At 37.7% G+C, this 23,858-nt stretch overlaps 3 pseudogenes; 2 read left to right on the top strand and 1 right to left on the bottom strand.

The window, feature by feature from the left end:
- Positions 1-2,429: 2,429 nt before the first annotated feature.
- LOC129655878 (olfactory receptor 6K3-like) lies at positions 2,430-3,875 on the top strand (annotated as a pseudogene).
- Positions 3,876-6,894: 3,019 nt separating this feature from the next.
- LOC129655879 (E3 ubiquitin-protein ligase pellino homolog 1-like) lies at positions 6,895-8,176 on the bottom strand (annotated as a pseudogene).
- A 5,465-nt stretch (positions 8,177-13,641) lies between these two features.
- On the top strand, positions 13,642-14,606 carry LOC129655959 (olfactory receptor 6K3-like; annotated as a pseudogene).
- The last annotated feature ends 9,252 nt before the right edge of the window (positions 14,607-23,858 follow it).

The raw sequence follows: 23,858 nt of genomic DNA on the forward strand, positions 1-23,858 counted from the left end.
TGCCACAGGTATACATGTGTTCCCCATCCTGAACCCTTCCCCTTCTCCCTCCCCATACCATCCCTCTGGGTCGTCCCAGTGAACCAGCCCCAAGCATCCAGTATCGTGCATCGAACCTGGACTGGCAACTCGTTTCATACATGATATTTTACATGTTTCAATGCCATTCTCCCAAATCTTCCCACCCTCTCCCTCTCCCACAGAGTCCATAAGACTGTTCTATACATCAGTGTCTCTTTTGCTGTCTCGTACACAGGGTTATTGTTACCATCTTTCTAAATTCCATATATATGCGTTAGTATATTGTATTGGTGTTTTTTCTTTCTGGCTTACTTCACTCTGTATAATAGGCTCCAGTTTCATCCACCTCATTAGAACTGATTCAAATGTGTTCTTTTTAATGGCTGAGTAATACTCCACTGTGTATATGTACCACTGCTTTCTTATCCATTCATCTGCTGATGAACATCTAGGTGCTTCCATGTCCTGGCTATTATAAACAGTGCTGCAATGAACATTGAAGCACATGTGTCTCTTTCCCTTCTGGTTTCCTCAGTGTGTATGCCCAGCAGTGGGATTGCTGGATCATAAGGCAGTTCTATTTCCAGTTTTTTAAGGAATCTCCACACTGTTCTCCATAGTGGCTGTACTAGTTTGCATTCCCACCAAGAGTGTAAGAGGGTTCCCTTTTCTCCACACCCTCTCCAGCATTTATTACTTGTAGACTTTTGGATCGCAGCCATTCTGACTGGTGTGAAATGGTACCTCATAGTGGTTTTGATTTGCATTTCTCTGATAATGAGTGATGTTGAGCATCTTTTCATGTGTTTGTTAGCCATCTGTATGTCTTCCTGGGAGAAATGTCTATTTAGTTCTTTTGCCCATTTTTTGATTGGGTCATTTATTTTTCTGGAGTTGAGCTGTAGGAGTTGCTTGTATATTTTTGAGATTAGTTGTTTGTCAGTTGCTTCATTTGCTATTATCTTCTCCCATTCTGAAGGCTGTCTTTTCACCTCGCTAATAGTTTCCTTTGATGTGCAGAAGCTTTTAAGGTTAATTAGGTCCCATTTGTTTATTTTTGCTTTTATTTCCAATATTCTGGGAGGTGGGTCATAGAGGATCCTGCTGTGATGTATGTCAGCGAGTGTTTTGCCTATGTTCTCCTCTAGGAGTTTTACAGTTTCTGGTCTTACATTTAGATCTTTAATCCATTTTGAGTTTATTTTTGTATATGGTGATAGAAAGTGTTCTAGTTTCATTCTTTTACAAGTGGTTGACCAGATTTCCCAGCACCACTTGTTAAAGAGATTTTCTTTAATCCATTGTATATTCTTGCCTCCTTTGTCGAAGATAAGGTGTCCATATGTGTGTGGATTTATCTCTGGGCTTTCTATTTTGTTCCATTGATCTATATTTCTGTCTTTGTGCCAGTACCATACTGTCTTGATAACTGTGGCTTTGTAGTAGAGCCTGAAGTCAGGTAGGTTGATTCCTCCAGTTCCATTCTTCTTTCTCAAGATCGCTTTGGCTATTCGAGGTTTTTTGTATTTCCTTACAAATTGTGAAATTATCTGTTCTAGCTCTGTGAAGAATACCGTTGGTAGCTTGATAGGGATTGCATTGAATCTATAAATTGCTTTGGGTAGTATACTCATTTTCACTATATTGATTCTTCCAATCCATGAACATGGTATATTTCTCCATCTGTTAGTGTCCTCTTTGATTTCTTTCACCAGTGTTTTATAGTTTTCTATATATAGGTCTTTAGTTTTTTTAGGTAGATATATTCCTAAGTATTTTATTCTTTCCATTGCAATGGTGAATGGAATTGTTTCCTTAATTTCTCTTTCTGTTTTCTCATTATTAGTGTATAGGAATGCAAGGGATTTCTGTGTGTTGATTTTATATCCTGCAACTTTACTATAGTCATTGATTAGTTCTAGTAATTTTCTGGTGGCATCTTTAGGGTTTTCTATGTAGAGGATCATGTCATCTGCAAATAGTGAGAGCTTTACTTCTTCTTTTCCAATTTGGATTCCTTTTATTTCTTTTTCTGCTCTGATTGCTGTGGCCAAAGCTTCCAAAACTATGTTGAATAGTAATGGTGAAAGTGGGCACCCTTGTCTTGTTCCTGACTTTAGAGGAAATGCTTTCAATTTTTCACCATTGAGGATAATGTTTGCTGTGGGTTTGTCATATATAGCTTTGATTATGTTGAGGTATGTTCCTTCTATTCCTGCTTTCTGGAGAGTTTTGATCATAAATGGATGTTGAATTTTGTCAAAGGCTTTCTCTGCATCTATTGAGATAATCATATGGTTTTTATTTTTCAATTTGTTAATGTGGTGTATTACATTGATTGATTTGTGGATTTTTTTTTATCTAAAAAAATCTATTTGGGAAATCTATTGGGAAAATCTATTTCTGCAATGGTTACTCTGGAGGAGTAAGTGAGAAAAAAATATATAGAATGTTGGTCACTTTTTATAAAGTATGAAGTTAGGGAAAAAACATAAAACTTTCAAGTTATTTCTTCTTATTCATTCAAGTTATTTAGCAATACACTAAATATTCTTCCTTGTGAGCTGGTATGTTGTTCACTGTTCAGTCACTAAGTTGTGTCCAAGTCTTTGTGACCCCATGGACTGCAGCATGCCAGGCTTCCTGTCCTTCACCATCTCCCAGAGTTTATTCAAACTCATGTCCATTGAGTTGGTGATGCCATCCAACCATCTCATCCTCTGTAGTCCCCTTCTCTGGCCTTCAGTCTTTCCTAGCATCAGGGTCTTTTCCAATGAGTCAACTCTTTGCATCAGGTGGCCAAAGTATTGGAGCTTCAGCTTCAGCATCAGTCCTTCAGGGTTGATTTCCTTTAGGACTGACTGGTTTGATCTCCTTGAGCTGGTGTGTACCCTTTCCTTTATTCACAGGTAGTTCTGCTGGGGATATGGAGATATGGAAACCTATCAGCAGTGACTGAATTTGTCATCACTGGCTTTCCTCAGATCCAGGAAGGTAGTCTTCTGTACTTCTTTCCTTTACTTTTCATCTATATTTTTATTGTCATTGGAAATCTATTGATCTTTTTGCAGTAAGGCTGGATACCCAGCTCCACAATCCCATGTATAATTTCATCAAAATCTTTTCCTTTATGGAATCTGGTATACCACAGCCATCATTCCCAAATGCTGTACAATCTCATCAGTGAAATAAAAGACGTTCTCTATTACTGGCTGCCTCTTGTAGATATATTTCTTCCATTTACCAAGAAATTCAGAGGGAATCTTGCTAATCACCATGGCCATTGACAGATATGTTACAATCTGAAACCCTCTTCGCTATCAGATGATCATGACTGCCCGTCTTGGCACTCAGCTTTCTGCAGACTCCTTTGTCTTTGGTTTCCTCAGATTGTAATGATTTCAACATAGCCTTTCTGTGGTCCCAGTAAAATCCATCAACTCTTCTGTGACTTGGCCCCAGTTCTGAGCCTGGCCTGCACAGATACATCCATGATTCCGATTGAGGCTGTGGTCCTTGCTGCGGCCGTCATCATTACTGTCTCAATCATTGCCCTGCCCTGTATAAGAGTTGTCACCATGGTCCTGAAAATTCCTTCTGCTAAAAGTCAACAGAAGGCTTTTTGTACCTATGCAGGCCATCTCACAGTTTTCCTGATATTTTTTGGCAGTGTATCCCTCGTGTACTTGCGTTTCAATGCCACTCATTTTGGACACAGCCATTGCACTGATATTTACTCTTCTTCCCCCCATCTTCAATCCTATCATCTATAGTCTGAGAAAAAAAAGGACATGAAGGATGCAATTAGAAAACTCTTCTGTATTCAAAGAGTGTTGAACACATCTGGAGGTTAACTCAGAGCCACAGATTGCCTTTCACTCTTAATATTTCTCTAACAGATTAGAATATGAAATTATTCTCTCTCTAATTTTTTGTCACATTGAGCCATCTGTCTGCTATCCTGATTATTTTATTTTATTATTATTTTATTGGGAAAACACATTTATGTTCTGCCATCGCTGTGAAATTTGATGGGTATTTCATTAAGAATTTTATTATGGAGCTTAAAGATTTTCTTCTGAAAAGTTACAATTAAAGGAAAAATTTCTCACCACTTTAGAGGGTTAGAATTACACTTCAGAAGCTGGCCAAGTGCTTCAAGGCACTATGTCTTTATTCACGAAATAGACCATGGGCATATTTTCTATATAATTATGAATTATGGATTACTTGATTAAGTTCAGTTCAGTTCAGTCACTCAGTTGTGTCTAACTCTTTGTGACCTTATGGACTGCAGCACGATAGGCTTCTTTGTTCATCACCAACTCCCGGAGCCTACTCAAACTCAAGTCCATTGCATCAGTGATGCCATCCAACCATCTCATCCTCTGTCTTCCCCTTCTCTTGTCTTCAATCTTTCCCAGCATCAGAGTTTTTTCCAGTGGGTCAGTTCTTCGCATCAGATGGCCAAACTATTGGAGTTTCAGCTTCAACATCAGTCCTTCCAATGAATATTCAGGACTGATTCCCTTTAGGATGGACTGGTTGGATCTCCTTGCCATCCAAGGGACTCTCAAGAGTCTTCTGCAACACCACAGTTCAAAAGCATCAATTCTTTGGCACTCAGCTTTCTTTATAGTCCAACTCTCACATCCATACATGACTACTGGCAAAACCATGACAGACCTTTGTTGGTAAAGTAATGTCTCTGCTTTTTAATATGCTGTCTATGTTGGTCATAGCTTTTCTTCCAAGGAGCAAGCATCTTTTTAATTTCATGGCTGCAGTCATCATCTGCAGTGATTTTGGAGCCCCAAAAGTAAAGTCTGTCACTGTTTCCATTGTTTCCCCATCTATTTGCCATGAAGTGATGGGACCAGATGCCATGATCTTAGTTTTCTGAATGTTGAGTTTTAAGCCAACTTTTTCACTCCCCTCTTTCAGTTTCATCAAGAGGTTCTTTAAATCTTTTTCACTTTCTGCCATAAAGTTGGTGTCATCTGCATATCTAAGGTTATTGATACTTCTTCCAGCAATCTTGATTCAAGCTTGTGCTTCATCCAATCTGGCATTTCACATGATGTACTCTGCATATAAATTAAATAAACAGGGTGGCAATATACAGCCTTGACGTACTCCTTTCCCGATTTGGAACCAGTCTGTTGTTTTATGTCCAGTTCTAACTTGCTTCTTGACCTGTATACAGATTTCTCAGTAGGCAGGTTAGGTGGTCTGGTATTCCCATTACCTGCTTAGGTTTGTCCAGAAGCACATAGCTAAGAAAAAAGCAAAAATAGTACTTGCAGAAGTAAATTGCACCTTGATTTTTAGTTATATAATTAACTCTTCTTTATTACAATAAGCATATATGTTTAGTAAGACTAAATTCTCAATATTGTTAGACATGTCCATAAGAAAACTAGAGTGTAGAATCATAGAATTGTAGAGTCGCATGCACTGTAACTATTGAAGCCCGCTTGCTCTAGATTTCATGCTCTGAAGCAAGGGAAGCAATGAGAAGCCCTCATACTGCAACTAGAGTGTAGCCCCAGCTCACTGAAACTAGAGAGAAATCCACTCATCAATGAAGTCCCAGCACAGCACATAAATAAAATTATTTTTTTTAAGTAATTGACTTTCTCAGATTTTCTGAGAATACTATATAATCTGTGAATAGAGGAATTTAAGAAAAGACACATTCTATAAAAGAGCGGGGAGAAGAAATTTTTCTTGCTCTGAAAGCAATGAACTCATTGACATTAGAGAACAAACAGACTGTGAAAGTATGTCCTTCCACACTGCTGCCACTGATGCCCGTTTGCCACCATTTACTTAAGTTACCATGACAACTCTCTTCAGGATTCAAGCCCACAGTTAAAGCTAGTCTGCTAGGTTAGCCAAAGGAGCTGTTGTCATTCAATCCTTTTTATCTAGATTTCCTCACACCTGGATAAGGACAAATATAGGCTAATTACTGAAGCATTTCCTTTTTAAAAGCAAATTGTCACTCTCCTTTTTTGTAAATTTATGCTTTTCTTATATAAATAATTTTATTCCTAAAAATAGTGAACAGATGAAACATAGATCATGTCTGAAAAATAAATTTGCCAAACGCTGCTGATTCTAAAAACAGTTTTCATGGAAGAAAATTAGATAATTGTATATTCAAAGGGGCATATAAAATATTTCTTAACTTTAAATTTCTATTTTAGTAGAAATTTAGTAGAAATATCTAGGAAAAATATTTCCTGATTATTTTCAATGGTTAAGAACAAACACGTTATGCACAATGGTAGTTAATACAAATTAGGCTTCATAATGTATTCTAATCTACTAAATACCATTATTTGATGGAGGTGAGGAGAGAAGCTCTCTAGTCCTTCTTCCTAGCATGGCAAATCCTTGAACTGTGTTTACTAAACCACTATTTGTGAATGTGCCCAGGATATGACACCGTTGTTATGCTACTCTATCTAGAAATTTCTAAGGCGTCTTCCACAATACATATAAATATTAATAGGAAAAAAGTTAATATACATATTTTACAATGTTTACAATAAACTGCAAACTAATTAGCTTGAACCAGTAGCACCCTCACTTAAACAAAGCAATTTTTCAACATTAAGGATGTACAATTAAAAAATACTAAAATTAAGGCATCAAGTTAACTTTATCAACTTAATTTTGCCTTTTCTTGTCAAAATAGATTTTCAAAACTCAGAATTCAGAAGTCTTGCACTTTCAAAAATTCTTTGCTGAGTTTCTTATATTTTTGCCTGGAAATTGTTGCCATTTATTATAAAGTTTTATAAATTATTCATCTTGATGCAAATAGAGTCAGAGAAAATGTGATGTAGATAACAGATTGGAAACCTAACATATTGGAAAACTGTCTGTTAAAGGTCCTTGGGAAATAATGCCAATGTAGCCTTGTTTTCCAACCAAGCAATGGATACAAAAGGGCCAGGCTTCGTGAGAAACATGAGAACCATGAAGAAGTGAGATCTGGGGCCCATAGGAAGTTATTTTTTCTGAACTTCCATAAACAAAGATGCTACATACGTTAAGTTGGAGGACCAGGATCCACACAAAATCTAGCTTCAAATCCAAGCCACAGAAGGATGTAGGAAGCAACAGACTTACACATGGGACATTTATTATCTTTTCCCTCGTGTTTTTCTGTTTCCCCCATTATGGTAACAACACACTTGGCTACAGTTTAGGAACACCCATGGCTGTTTTCATTGACATCTTTCCTCTTCATACTAGGAAATGCTAGTGTTTTGAATTCTATAGTGTTCTGAGGTAGCACTGCATTGATTGTCTGTCTTAAAACTGAATTTTTCATTACAGGAGGCAGAATAGGCCTTCTGGAGTATGCCACAACAATGTTATATTGCAGAGTTGAATTAACAAGACATCTTATAGCTTATTGACTTCAATTTCCACCATTTTTCCTCTCTGCTGAGCTAATTTGGTTTTATACAAAGCTGAATACATTTCAACACATTGATACTTCTCTCCATATTTTAGTGCTAGAATCTTCTGTGAACCCATTATGTGGATGTGTAACAAAACAGCCATTAGTGGTCAAGCCATTCATCTGCCCATCTGACACCTTCAGTATGCTACTCTTCTTCCCCAGAAAGATGTTTTTTGATGAGTCAAATCCTGCAGCATATACCTGTGATGTAAAGGGGAAATTATATTCACATATAATTCTGAAAGCAAATCTTGATATAGTGCTTTGCACTGTCTGTGTGTCAGAATTATCACTACTTTTACTCCTGGAACTATATCAGTTATTACAAAATTAATGAGACTTTCAATGAACTGACCAATCTGAAACATTAATGTTGCTGTCATGAGCATATTCAGTTACTGCTGTCTGGACCCCATGCTATGCTATACTGGTTTTTGTTGCTTATTTCCTTTGTAACCTAAGGAGAACAAGCCATAACTACAGTGCTGGGCTTCACTCTATTTGTTTATATCTTAAAAACAAAGCAAATAGACTTTTCCTTCTTCCTTTATCACCATTTGGGAGACAGTCTTTGTACCCTAAGGCAATGAGTTCACCATATTTTGTTGGTGCTTTGGATGGATGATTCTTTTTTTTTTTTTTTTTTTTTTTAAGATACCATTTTATTAACATAATATGTCTAAATAAATTGGGCTTTTTGTTTTAAGAATCATCCATAATGCAAGCCCCAAACACAAAGCAAATAAACCAAAAAACTACCACCAACTTCTAGAAGAGAGTTCTTATTTTCATTAAGAAATCCAAACAATGGAAAGATTAACCAAGGTAAAGCAAGGAACCAAAAGAAAAAAAATCATTTAAAATTAGTGAAACAAAAAAAAGCTTATGCTGGATTTCTGACTTTCTGATTTCACATCCTCCTTTCATCCTGAGACATGAAGTGATCATTTTAGATTTTGTAACAAGAGAAGATCAGCCCCACTTCCACTTTAACTGGAATAGAAATCAGGCTGGCAAATGTGTTTCAATCTGATATTCTCTCACTCTTGACCACTTTCAAGTATTTAATGAAGGTGGATATCCTACTTGTTTTTACAGTTCCTTTCTCCTCTAAGGGAATTACAAAAACCAGTCATTATTTGCAGAATTAAAGTAGAAATATTTTTGGACAGAGACATCATAGAAGACATCATGGTGAGTTCCGAAGTCATCTGCAATTCAGTCTGAATATTGAAGATTGTAAAGCTACTTCTTGAAGACATACAATTTTCCTTCTGCTTATTCCAAGTTATCTAGAGACTATGGTAGGAGAAAACATATAAATTCAAATGACATATCCTATAAATTTAAAGTTCTATTATGTTATAATTTTGAGAATGATTTTCCAGAAGTAAGAAATATAGTTACTTGATTTACTGTGACAAAGTCCATATTTCTTTGTTTTCACTTATTTTTTACAGAAATATTTACAAATTAAAACAGCATTAGTCAACAGGCATTGAAAGCAAGTGATAAGAATTACATATATACTTTTTCAATAAAGTAAGGAATCTTTGGTAATTTTAATTTTCCACAGTGCACAGAAATGGATCAAATTTATTCTGGATGATTCTTTTGATCAGGGCATAACATGATATTGGCTGTATTTTTCTAATCTTTGTCACTGATCATAAGCCCTAGGAAACTTTTACATTTTTTCATCTACTAGCTTGCTATAAAGGATACATCTTTAAATAAAACAAATAGAAATGCTGTATAGAGCAAGGTAGTACAGGGAGGCAGAGTGGGTCATGGATCTTTCAAGCCCTGTCTGAATACACCACTTTCTTAGCCCCTCTGTGAGCCGCAATCTAGAAAATTTATATTTTCCAAAAAATTCTTAAACAAACCAAATGGAGAAAACCAAGGAAAGTTTATTTGCAAAATACAGTACATTTCTAGCCAGAAAATTTCATAAAGCCTTAAAATTCAGAAAATATGATTCATTCTATATCACACAAAAATTTTGTGCACTTGATCACAGGAGATTAGCATCTGAAGCTCTGCTTCTTGATTAGTTGAGAAAAATGATTTTGGAAATGTAAGCAATCAGTTTTTAATATCTCTGTATTTTGTTTGTTTATTTTAAAGGCACGTATGTCCCCATTTCACTCCCCAGCACCACACTGTGTATACGCCTCTGTGTATGTAATAATGTGTGGCATTTAAGGACATGCGTGTGTTTATGAGAATACTACATTGGAATCTGCATTTTCAGGTATGGAGTGATGGTTGGAGAGAGATTAATGTACATTAAAAATGGGCATATTCTGTTAATAATAGCAAATATTTAACCATAAGCTGCCCTAGGAAAGAATAACAGAAATAATTTTAAATATTCCAAATTTAAATCTATAAAGAAATTATAAAGGTCTTTTAATGTATGGAATGTGCTAGTTTGTTATGGTACTGTTAGTGATAAAAACTAACTAGATTAATGTTCAGTAATAATATTAAATGGAAGAAATTTAAAAAGTGAACACTAGAAAACTAATCTAGAATTTTGACTTGAGAAAATATCATAAAATTTAAAGAAGAAAAGTACAATGTCCTGCAAAATAGATTACATGGAAACTAAATCCTAGAAATTAAATATTAATGAAACTGAAATTCCAGAAATAAAGAAACTAATACCCTGAGGAAACTGTAAAATTTCTATAGTAGTTATGATAGAAGAAGTTATCTTAAAACAAAACCAGACAAAAATAAATGTTTCTAACTAAAATGGAATACATTGTATTATCTATGTTTCAAACAAATATAGGCTTACAATTTACAAGACAAAATTGACAGAATCAAAATTAGCAATGGAGAAATTCACAATCATGTGGAAGCTTAAATAACAGATTAACAAACTAGACATAAGTGATAACATAGAATTAATACTTGATTTGTGTAGAGTCAGACAAGTATTTTCACAAAGTAAAAATTTATTGAAATATGTATTTATAATTTGTGCACTTTTTTACATGAATTATTTATCATTAAAATATTTTTTCTGAATTAGAGCTCTTGTGAATATCCACATAATTAAAATTGAACTTTAATAGTATGTTGTCCAAAAAACCAAAACATTTCAATAAGTTGTATTATCACATGATATCCTGCCCTTGTCTGCCTGCACATACATATGAGTTGTACACTAACCTAAATTTATCAATAGTATTTATGGATATGCTGCAAGCTAATATTAAATATCTAAGCTTTTGCCTCATTCATATTGAGTCATGAAAACAATTTTGTGAGCATTCACAGTATGATAAATATGGACTAGCTACTCTGGAGCTATTTCTTTATAGCCATGAGGTGAGAAGGAATTATGGGAATTTAAGAAAGAATGAGTGGAAGGAAGTAGTAGACAAGAAATACATACAAATCTTTAATATATTTTGTGCTGAAAAGGGGGAACTATAGAGTTCAGCAGAATTAATAGAAACAATTTGAAGGAAAACCCTGTGTATATATTGTTGGATAAAACTTGCACTCTTCCATCATCTTTAGTATGGCATACTTCTAACTTACATATTTTCATGAAAATGGATCTATTTTCTATTCATTAATTTGTTCACAATAATTAACATGTCAGTTGGCTTTTTTGATATCCTCCTATTTCTTGTGTTTTTGAAAGCTGCTGCTGCTGATACTAAGTCACTTCAGTCGTGTCCGACTCCGTGCGAACCCATAGATGGCAGCCCACCAGGCTCCCCGGTCCCTGGGATTCTCCAGGCAAGAACACTGGAGTGGGTTGCCATTTCCTTCTCCAATGCATGAAAGTGAAAAGTGAAAGTGAAGTCGCTCAGTCGTGTCCGACTCTTCGCAACCCCATGGACTACATGCAGCCTACCAGGCTCCTCCGCCCATGGGATTCTCCAGGCAAGAGTACTGGAGTGCCATTGCCTTCTCTGGTGTTTTTGAAAGGATGAGATCCAATCAAAGGTGAGTGTACCTTTATATGGTATTCTTCCAATTCCACACCTAAATGGAGGCTGACTGGTTAATTCACAATGATGACAAGAAAAGAGGTAACAATGGTCACCAGAACTTGAAGTCTTCCTTGGAGCACTGATTCTCTTTTGATCTGAAAATATGATGAGAAAAAAGTGCAATCACATTCTGATACTGATCCCTGGGAAAAAGAAAGAGTGCTTATGGAACTCATTTCCCCTTTAGTATTTTTCTTCGGATCTTTATAATAATCCCTTCCAGAGAAGTTGAAAGAACATTTAAGAATGCAGAGACCCAGGAAAAAGGAAGACCCCTACTGCATCTGGCAGAGGTGAGTTGAGGGTCACTGAGGTTTGGGTAGAAACTATTCATTTTTTATGTTCGGCATGAGACACACTCTAAAGATCAAATAATGAAGACTTGGGCAGCCTTAAATTTTGGCATTGGAATAGAATTTATGTGAAAGCTCCATCTTTGGGGTTCTGGGCTTTTCACGCTTAAAATCAGAAATAATATCTATTATTCAGACTTTACGACTGTCCAAGACATAAATGCTTACAAGTTTCCTTCCTACCAGTCTTATTTCTAGATTTTTCTAGCTTTAATATGATGCTGGGAAAGATTGAGGGCAGGAGGAGAAAGGGGCAACAGAGGATAAGATGGTTGGTTGACATCACCGAGTCAATGGGCATGAATTTGAGTAAACTCTGGAAGGTAGTGGACATGGAAGCCTGGTGTGCTGCAGTCCATGGGGTTGCAAAGACTTTGACATGACATAGCAATTGAAAAACAGCAACAATATTTTTCTAAGCCTAATCCAAACTTATTCATTAAAAAATGGCCATTATTTTCAAGCGATCAATGCATGCTAGTGTTATGAAACACAAAATGTTGATCCTGCTCTAATAGAAGTTCACAATCTCGTGAAGTTAAATAACAAGTTATAATAAAAACATAGTAAGGATGACGGTAGAAACCCTCTGTAGGATATATATGAGAAAAAACGTGTGTGTGTGTGTTTGTGCGCGTGCATAAACGTAGGAAGGGAGATGAAACCACAGAAACTCTTGTAGGGCTTCTGATAGGGATCAATGCCTGTGCTGAAACCTGAGGAAAGTCTAGGAGTTAGTTAAGTGAAGACGAGTAAGCAGGTCTTCTAGGAAGAGGGTTAACATTCACAAAAGCGGGTTAACATCCAGGAAAAATCAGGGTGAACTCTGGAAACTGTGACAGTGCAGCATGAGAGAGCAGCAGATGGGGAAGACTGTATGTGCAGATTTAAAGTTCAGGAAACATACCTCTGTTGGCGATACAGACTTGAAAGAACTGAAAAAATGTGGAGGGCGTGCATTCATCAACAATAAGGCAGGACCTGATTTTAGGGACCACAGCAGGAAACTGGAACACACAGTCTTTTAGGGAATGGGTCAAGAAGATGAGTTTATAGCACATAAAATAAGAAAGTTTTATAACAAAACACCTGAGAGGAAGCTTCTATTCAGGAAGAAGGTAAACCTGGAGAGGGTGGTTTCATGAGAGCCAAGGGAGACAGTCTTCAAGTAGTAGTAATCAGTAGTTTCTAATGCCAAAGTGAAGTTATAAAGACTGAAACTTTTCCCTTGTTTTGCAATTAACATATCAGTGATACATGGGACAGAATGGCTTCTGTATAGGAGAAAGAAAGCAGTCACATAGCAAATGATTGAGGAGTGAAAAGATCTAAATGAGATATTGTTAATATTCTTTCAGAAAGCTTTTCAAGGTAGGAAATAACTAACAAATATTGAGTGATGTTAATACTCAATACAGATATTAATATTCTGATACATTAATTCTTTCAATACTCATAATTTTGCACTAATATTTTTCCCAGAAGATTCTGAGGTTGAGAGAGAGATTATATAACTTGCTTATTTGCTCAAGTGGCAGAATGAGAATTTAGGCTCAAAATGTCTGATTTGAACCCATGTTACTAATCATCATTTTGTATTATCTCTCAAATAAAAAGATTAGTGATATAGGCAAGTTTTCAGTTATTTTGAATCTGGAAAAAGTCAAAACACAAAAATACCAGGTAACCAAAATACCATTTACATTTACACTGCATTGATTTCCTTCTCTATTAGTTGGGTGTACCATCTTCCTCATTCACAGATAGCTCTTCTGGGGACATGGAAGATGGAAATCTATCAGCAGTGACTGAATTTATCTTCACTGGGTTCCCCTGATTCCAAGATCGTGGCCTCCTATACTTTGTTCCTCTACTCTTCATCTACACCTTTATTATAGTTGGGAACCTATTGATCTTTGCTGTAAGACTGGATACCTGTCTCCACAATCCCATGTATAATCCCATCAATATCTTCACATTTCTCGAGATGCGGTATACCACAGCTGCTATTCCTAAGATGCTCTCCAATCTGACCAGCAGTCAAAAGACCATCTTTCATTGGTTGCCTCTTGCAGATGTACTCCTTCCATCCATTTGGAAACACTGAAGGAGCCTTGCTGACTGTCATGGCCATTGACAGGTATGTTGCCACCTCAACCCACTCCACTACATAACCATCATGACTCCCCGACTACGTACTCAGCTCTCTGCAGGATCTTGTATATTTGGTTTCCTCATCCTTCTACCTGAGATTGTGTGGATTTTTACCCTACCTTTCTGTGGTTCCAACTAAACCCATCAGATCTTCTGCTCTGTGATTTCACACTTTTATTAAATTTAGACTGCACAAATACCTCTGTGATCTTGGTGCAAGAAGTGATTCATGCTCTTGCTATTCTAATAACAGGTCTGATTATTTCTCTTTCTTACATCAGAATTATCATTGTTATCCTGGGTGTCCCGTCAGCTGAGGGTTGTAAAAAGGCCTTTTCTACGTGTGCAGCACACATTTCCATCTTCCTGCTGTTTTTTGGCAGTGTAGCTCTCATGTATCTTAGATTCTTTGCTACACCATTCTGGGACACCACCATTGTGCTAACATTCTTTGTGCTTGCTCTGTTTTTCAATCCCATTATATATAGCTTGAGAAATAAGGACATGAAAGATGCTATTAAGAAGCTCCTTTGCTTCCCAGAAGGTGTTTAATATATCTGGTAAGTAATTTAGACTGCAGTCCTGTATACAAATGAAACTTCTTCGCAAAATATTAAGCCCAAAAAGACTAGAATTTCAAAGAATAATACAATTAGTCTAGTTTTCTTCCCCATGACCTAGTGAACAGACTGGTAAAGAAAGTCTTCTGAGGATTTACAGAGATGACAGCAATATCAATTCTACTTCTGAATTTCTTGAGTCAGTGTAATTTTTAGTATAATACATGCAATTTGATAATAAATATATTAGAATTATGTACTAAAATGTATTATTTCACTATGTATTTATAATAATCAGTTTAATTATGGTAAACTGATTCATTGATTGAACATGCAAATTATTTTTCCATTTTGTTTCTCTATTGTTTGCTTCTCTGTATTGTTTTTTAACTATTACCACTGGTGGCTTAGATAATAAAGAATCCCACTGCAATGCAGGAGACTCAGGTTCCATCCCTGGGTGGGGAAGATCCTCTGGAGGAAGAAATGTAAACCCACTCCAGTATTCTTGCCTAAAATCTCCCATGGACAGAAGAGCCTGGTGAGCTACAGTCCAAAGAGCTGTGAAGAGTCAGACATGACTGAACATGCATACATACATTCTTATAAATATGGCAATTATAATTTTCTTGCATAAAGTCCTTTTCAATTTCAAAAACTTCTGTTTCAAGATAAATTTCAAGAAGTTGAATTATTAAAAGCAGATGTGAAAGTATGTTCATAGCTTTTGGTAAAAATATTGATTTTGTAAATGGTTGCACAAATAATGCCTTAGTGTAGCACTTTTGTTACAACTTCAGTAGTACGGCAACTGAGGTATAGATCAAATAAAAGTCTAGTTATTCTGTGAAAAATATCAATCCTATCACTGGCAAGCTGAACTTGCAGTACAACTATAAAAAGGAAATGTGATAAATTGGGTCATTCGTCCCAATTCTTCACATCCCTGCTACAGATCCATAATTTTACAATGAATGGATTCATGATAAGTACCATTTGCTTTCCTGCCCCACAGATTTGGTTTGGGCTTTCCTTTAATTGACTCTTGGGAAAGCAATGAATATTATAGATACTGTATATGTACCTTTACAGTCAGGTTTACTTCAGATAACTGCTCCCCTTTCATCACTGGACTTACACGAAACCATGTCTCTGAGAGTCAGTGGTTCAGAGAATGAGAGACACATGGAGCTGACCTGAACTGTAACTTGCTTGAAGCCTGGTGTTTGAAGTCCACAACCCAGATCTCAGAGTCTGAAGTTGAGCATAGCTCTCACTATTGCAACTGACTAACAGACTTCTAAGTGTGAGGATAAATGATTATTATTTTAATATCCATGTCCGAAACAGTTAATAAGTTACATACACTGCCGTGTGTGGGCTTTGTCTGACATTGTACCATCCTGAGATTGCAGAAATTAATAGCTAATGCTTCTTATCTGTGGCAAAGGCAATGGCACCCCACTCCAGTACTCTTGCCTGGAAAAATCCCATGGACGGAGAAGCCTGGCAGGCTGCAGTCCATGGGGTCGCTAAGAGTTGGGCGTGACTGAGAGACTTCACTTTCACTTTTCACTTTCATGCATTGGAGAAGGAAATGGCAACCCACTCCAGTGTTCTTGCCTGGAGAATCCCAGGGACAGAGGAGCCTAGTGGGCTGCCGTCTATGGGGTCGCACAGAGTCGGACACGACTGAAGCGACTTATTAGCAGCAGCAGCAGCAGCAGCAGTTTCTTATCTGAATCTTAAAATATTCTTTTGGGTTACAAGTATTTTAACACTATGTTGGTAATAATCTTTTAATATAATTCCCAGAAAGATTATGTACATAATATGTGCAATTATTTAACAACACTGCCTATTATTTTGTATGTCAAAGAACTTTTACACATCAAAGGGATTTGAGATCATTTAAACAATGGCACCTCACTCCAGTACTCTTGCCTGGAAAATCCCATGGATGGAGGAGCCTGGTAGGCTGTAGTTCATGGGGTCGCTAAGAGTCAGACACGACTGAGCGACTTCACTTTCACTTTTCACTTTCTTGCATTGGAGAAGGAAATGGCGACCCACTCCAGTGTTCTTGCCTGGAGAATCCCAGGGACGGGGCAGCCTGGTGGGCTGCCGTCTATGGGATCGCACAGAATTGGACATGACTGAAGTGACTTAGCAGCAGCAGCAGAAATAAAGCAGGGGCTGAGTAGCGGAATGTAAAAAGATGCAAGGCAGTCATTCTTTGGAAGCTACATTCTCCTTCTTAGCATTTTTCTTCATTGTGTGTGCAGCTTACAGGCATCTTGCACCTGACATGTGCTTGAAAAACAAGTTATGAAATTAAATCTTTATGAAATTTTATCTTTCAATGTGAGATAAAAGCTAAAAACCTCTTTAAACTATGTGGAAAAAACAAAGATGTATTGGTAACAGAAAGAAGAATTTTAACAAGTAGAAAACAAGTCAATTTTTATTCTTGTTACTTGTCATATGTACATGAGCAAAATGTTTTGGGTTAGTCCAGACATAGTACAAAATTCATACTAATTCTATGTGATATTCTTTAACTAGAAATTGCTGTATTAAGAAAATTGGTGAATGCGTCCTTGTCTGAAATTATAGTACCACTTCTTACAGCATATTGATTTAGTTTATTTTGAGTAAGAAAAGTCATTACATTTAAAGAAATGAAGGAAATGGATTGCATTTTGTTAATCTTTTCATTCTCAGAAATTATAGTGAGTAAATGGACAAAAATGAAAACAATCTTAATAACGGTAACATTAAACAATTAAATTGACATAATTAACCAAAGCACTGGCTATAAATTTCAATACAGAACTAAAGGTGGAGTATATGGAAGGCCAATCGATTTTCCTACATTTGGCTGACTGACTTAGAAACAGGTAAGAAATAGGATATGACTATATCCCTCATTTGATTATTTTACCAATCTCCTCTCCTCTACTGCATTCAGTTCGGATCAGTTCAGTCACTCAGTCCTGTCTGACTATTTGCGAGCCCATGGACTGCAGCACTCCAGGCTTCCCTGTCAATCACCAACTTCCGGAGCTTACTCAAACTCATGTCTATTGAGTCAGTGATGCCATCCAACCATCTCATCCTCCATGGTTCCCTTCACCTCCCGCCTTCAATCTTTCCCAGCAAATGAGTCTTTTCAAATGAGTCTGTTCTTCGCATCAGGTGGCCAAAGTATTGACGTTTCAGCTTCAGCATCAGTCCTTCCAAGGAATATTCAGGACTGATTTCCTTTAGGATGGACTGATTGGATCTCCTTGCAGTTCAAGAAACTCTCAAGAGTCTTCTCCAATACCATAGTTCAAAAGCTTCAATTCTTCAGCGCTCAGCTTCTTTATAGTCCAACTCTCACATCCATACATGACTACTGGAAAAACCGTAGTTTTGACTACACGGACCTTTGTTGGTAATGTCTCTACTTTTTAATGTGCTGTCTACTTTGGCCATAGCTTTTCTTCCAAGAAGTAATCATCTTTTAGTTTCAGTGCTGCAATAACCATCTGCAGTAATTGTGGGCCCCCCAAAATAAAGTCTGTTACAGTTTCCATTGATTACCCATCTATTTACCACGAAGTGATGGGACTGGATGCCATGATCTTAGTTTTCAGATTCCAGCTTATGCTTCATCCAGACTGGCATTTTGCATGATGTACTCTGCATATAAGTTGAATAAGCAGAGTGATAATATACAGCCTTGACATACTCCTTTCCCAGTTTGGAACCAGTCTGTTGTTCCATGTCCAGTTCTAACTGCTGCTTCTTGACCTGCATACAGATATCTCAGGAGGCAGTAAGGTGGTCTGGTATTCCAATCTCTTTATGACTTTTCTACAGTTTGCTGTGATCCACACAGTCAAAGGCTTTGGCATAGTCAATAAAGCAGAAGTAGATGTTTTTATGGAACTCTTGGTTTTTTGATGATCCAACAGATGTTGGCAATTTGATCTCTGGTTCCTCTGACTTTTCTACAACCAGCTTGAACATCTGGAAGTTCATGGTTCACGTATTGCTGAAGCCTGGCTTGGGGTATTTTAAGCATTACTTTGCTAGTGTGTGAGATGAGTGCAATTGTGCAGCAGTTTGAACATTTTTTGACATTGCCTTTCTTTGGGATTGCAATGAAGACTGATCTTTTCCAGTCCTGTGGCCACTGCTGAGTTTTCCAAATTTGCTGGCATAGTCAGTGCAACACTTTCACAGCATCATCTTTTAGGATTTGAAATAGCTCAACTGGAATTCCATTACCTCTACTAGCTTTGTTCGTAGTGATGCTTCCTAAGGCCCACTTGACTTTGTAATCCAGGATATCTGGGTCTAGATGAGTGATCACACCGTCATGGTTATCTGGGTCATGAAGATCTTATTTGTATAGATCTTCTGTGCATTCTTGCCACCTTTTCTTAATATCTTCTGCTTCTATTAGGTCCATACCATTTTTGTCATTTATTGAGCCCACCTTTGCATGAAATGTTCCCTTGGTGTCTCTAATATTCTTGAAGAGATTGCTAGTCTTTTCCATTCTATTGTTTTCCTCTATTTCTTTGTGTTGATCCCTAAGGAAGACTTTCTTATCTCTCCTTGCTATTCTTTGGAACTCTGTATTCAAATGGGTGTATCTTTCCTTTTCTCCTTTGCCTTTAGCTTCTCTTCTTTTCTCAGCTATTTGTAAGGCCCCCTCATACAACCATTTTGCCTTTTGGCATTTCTTCTTCTTGTGGATGGTCTTGATCCCTGCCTCTTGCACAATGTCATGAACATCAGTCCATAGTTCTTCAGGCACTCTGTCTATTAGTTCTAATCCCTTGAATCTATTTGTCACTTCTACTGTATAATCTTAAGGGATTTGATTTAGGTCATACCTGAACGATCTAGTGGTTTTTCCTACTTTCTTCAATTTAAATCTGAATTTGGCAATAAGGAGTTCATGATCTGAGCCACAGTCAGCTCCTGGTCTTGCTTTTGCTGCCTGTATAGAGGTTCTCCATCTTTTGCTGCAAAGAATATAATCAATCTGATTTCGGTATTGACCACCTGGTGATGTCCATGTGTAACGTCTTATCTTGTGTTGTTGGAAGAAGGTGTTTACTATGATCAGTGCATTCTCTTGACACAACTCTGTTAGCTGTTGACCTGCTTAATTATTTACTCCAAGGCCAAATTTGCCTGTTACTCCAGGAAGCTCTTGATTTCCTACTTTTGCATTCCAGTCCCCTATAATGAAAAGGACATCTTTTTTTAGGGTGTTAGTCCTAGAAGGTGTTGTAGGTCTTCATAGAACCATTCAACTTCAGGTTCTTCAGCATTACTGGTTGGAGCATAGGCTTGGATCACTGTGATGTTGAATGGTTTTCCTTGGAAACGAACAGAGATCATTCTGTCATTTTTGAGATTACATTCAAGTACTGCATTTCAGACTCTTGTTGACTATGATGGCTACTCCCTTTCTTCTAAGGGATTCCTGTCCACAGTAGTAGATATAATGATTTAAATTCACCCATCCTGATCCATATTAATTCACTGATTCTTAAATTGTCAATGTTCACTCTTGCCATCACCGGTTTCACCACATCCAATTTGCTTTGATTCATGGACCTAATATTCCAGGCTCCTATGTAATATTCAGAGAAAGCAATGGCAACCCATTCCAGTACTCTCACCTGGAAACTCCCATGGACAGAGGAGCCTGGAAGGCTGCAGTCCATGGGGTCACTCATGACCGAGTGACTTCACTTTCAGTTTTCACTGTCATGCATTGGAGAAGAAAATAGCAACCCACTCCAGTGTTCTTGCCTGGAGAATCCCAGGGATGGGGGAGCCTGGTGGCCTGCCATCTATAGGGTGGCACAGAGTCAGACACAACTGAAATGACTTAGCAGCAGCAGCACCTATGCAATATTACTCTTTACAGCATTGGGCTTTACTTCCATCACCAGTTACATCCACAACTGAGTGTTGTTTTGCTTTGACTCTGTCTCTTCATTCTTTTTGGAGTTATTTCTCCACTGATCTCCCATAACGTATTGAGCACCTACTGACCTGGGGAGTTCATCTTTCAGTGTCTTATCTTTTTGCCTTTTCATACTGTTCATGGGGCTCTCAAGGCAAGAATACCAAAGTGGTTTGCCATTCCCTTCTCCAGTGGACCATGTTTTTTCGGAACTCTACACAATCACTGGTCCATCTTGGCTGGCCCTACACAACCTGGTTCATAATTTCATTCAGTTAGACAAGGCTGTGGTCCATGTGATCAGTTTGGTTTGTTTTCTGTTATTGCGGTTTTCATTCTGTCTGCCCTCTGATGGAGAAGGATAAGAGCCTATGAAAGCTTCCTGATGGGAGAGACTGATTGAGGGGGAAACTCTTCTGGTCTTGTTTTGATGGGTGGGGCCATGCTCTTTAATCCAATTTTCTGTTGATGGGCAGGGCTGTCTTCCCTCCCTGTTGTTTGATCTGAGGCCAAATTATGGTGGAGGCAATGACTATAATGGTGACCTCCTTCAAAAGGTCCCATGCATGCACTGCTGCACTTAGTGTCCCCGACCCTGCAGCAGGCCAACCCTGACCCATGCCTCCACTGGGGACTTCTGGATACTCACAGGCAAGTCTGGGTCAGTCTCTTGTGGGGTCACTGCTCTTTTCTCCTGGATCCTGGTGCACACAAGGTTTTGTTTATGCCCTCCAAGAGTCTGTTTCCCCAGTCCTGTGTAAGTTCTGGCAGCTGTATGGTGGGGTTAATGGTGAACTCCTCCAAGAGGGTTTATGCCATACCCAGATCTGCTGCACCTAGAGCCCCTGTCCCTGCAGCAAGCCCCTGCTGACCTGCACCTTCACAGGAGACACTCAAACACAGTTCTGGCTCAATATCTGTGGGGTGTCTGGGTCCTGGTGCACACAAGGTTTGTTTGAGCCCTCTGATCATCTCTGGTGGGTAAGGGATTTGATTCTAAACTTGATTTCACCCCTCCTACCATCTTGCTGGGACTCCTCCTTTGCCCTTGAACATGGGGCATCTTTTATTGGTGAGATCCAACATTCCCCAGTTGTTGGCTGTTCAGCAGAGAGTTGCAGTTTTGGAGTTCTTGCAGAAGATGAGCGCACATCCTTCTACTCTGCCATCTGCATTAACATTCTTCAAATGTGACTCTTGGAATTTCAGCTTTTGATTTATTTAAAAGTTAATCCAATCAGAAGTACCATAAAAAAGAAAGTAAACAAATAAACAGAAACACACTTATTGCAATATCTCAGACTTCTGGATTATCTCATTTGTCCTGGATTTGAGTTACCACAGATTGGGCTTCTCCTAATTACCAGCTTGAACATTTTTCCTAATTGGAACTATTGTAAGAAGGATTGTTTCCCTACTTATTTTAAATCACTTGTGTATTATTCTCAGGAGAGTCCATTTTCCTATTCTAGCTAGGCTTAGGAAGACACACAGGTGCACACAAAGGGGCAGAGTAGAAGGAGAGAGCTCTATAGGGAGAGTCAGATCTCTTTATCACTGGCTGATGAAGGAAATGTAGTTTAGGTGGAAGACTCAGGGTAGAAACATAGCAGAAGAGCAAAGGAAGCTTGGCTCAGTAGCTCTATATGGTTTACCACATTAGGGTAGGGAAAGATAGAGTCTTCATCCATGTTTATTACAAGTTCGGAACCCAACAGCAGCAAGGTCAGTAAATCAGCTAATTTGGGGGAGTTGGGAGATATCTAGGGAAAGGAAAACACTTACACAGGACAATAGACAGCCCTAGTGTGCATGTAGAAACTGTGAGTAACTATTGGTAAGCCTGGGGAAGGAGGAATCAGGAACTTCTCCTGCATTGCAAGCAGATTCTTTACTGTCTGAACTACCAGGGAAGCTCTGTTATAAGCAAGTTAGTACAAAGCATAAATGTTTCAGTTGCTAAATTTCCCAAGAAATAGGAGCGATACAAGTGGGGCCAAAGCTTATCAGATGGCTTTAAAACAACAAATGAGCGTTGTGATTGATTTCTGAAATGTTTCAGGAATCAAGTGAGATTTCCAGTTTGTTGTGAGGCATTAATATCATTGACAATTGTACTAGACTTTACTGAGATTTGGAAAAGATAGAGAAGTGTTCATTGGGAGAAATCTAAGTTTTTCTTTTTGATTTCCATCTCTCTTATCTTTCTTCTACTTAGCCACATCTTTTCAGCAGAATGAGTAATTAGTTCTGCTCAGAGTCTGGGTCTGCTTAGAGGCTCTTTCTTGAATGAGTAGACTGGTTCAGTTTGTAGGACCCTGTCTTAAAGGCAATAGTCACAATATGTAGGGACTACTACTGGGGGCATCAAGTCTTATGGGAAAGATCAGATATGTATATGAAAAATCAAGAACACTTGAAAAAATTTAAAAGGAAAAGATACATAGACATATAAATATTACAGGAAATAGAGTGATTTCTATTACGTGTGGAATTATCTTGTTAAAATTGGAAAAGACACATGTATTGGGCTGGCCAAAAAGTTCATTTGGGTTTTTCCCATAACATCTTCTGGAAAAATCTGAATGAATTTTTTGGTCAACCCAATAGAATTTGGCTAGTTTAAAGAGAAGGTAGAGCTTGTAATGAACAAGAGGATATTTCATGCAGGGGAGATTTCTTTCAGGAATTCTGAGACCAGAAACTGAAAGTGACATGTTTGGACTAACAGCAGGTTTAATAAATCGGATTGGAAATGAACAATTTTTCATAGCAACAGTAGACAAAATGGCTTTGTTTTCTGCTGAAATAACAAAAATGTCATTTCAGTACAATACTAAAGATGATGTACTTGGGAGCTTTATGGGCCTTGGTCACATAATTGGGCATCCTGGTGGCTCAGATGGTAAAGAATCTGCCTGTAATACAGACACCTGGGTTCAATCCTTGGTAGGGAAGATCTCCTGGAGAAGGAAATGGCTCCAGTATTCTTGCTTGGAGAATTCCATGGAGAGAGGAGCCTGGCAGGCTACAGTCCAAGGGATCACAAAGAGTCAGACATGTCTGAGCATTTAACATGTTCATTTTCAGTCACATAATCAATGAACAAATGCATCTATAGATAATATAAATAAGAGAACATTAATAATGTGCCCTTTCCTAACATACCATAAGATTATTAATCAATGACAGACAAAAGTGAAGCTAATTTTTTTTCTTTTGCAGCGATTATAAAAATGTTATCCTAGATGATCTGAGATTTTTTTCTTTTTAAAGAAAAAGCAA

Source organism: Bubalus kerabau, chromosome 6 (assembly GCF_029407905.1).
Source record: "Bubalus kerabau isolate K-KA32 ecotype Philippines breed swamp buffalo chromosome 6, PCC_UOA_SB_1v2, whole genome shotgun sequence".
Lineage (NCBI taxonomy): Eukaryota > Metazoa > Chordata > Mammalia > Artiodactyla > Bovidae > Bubalus > Bubalus kerabau.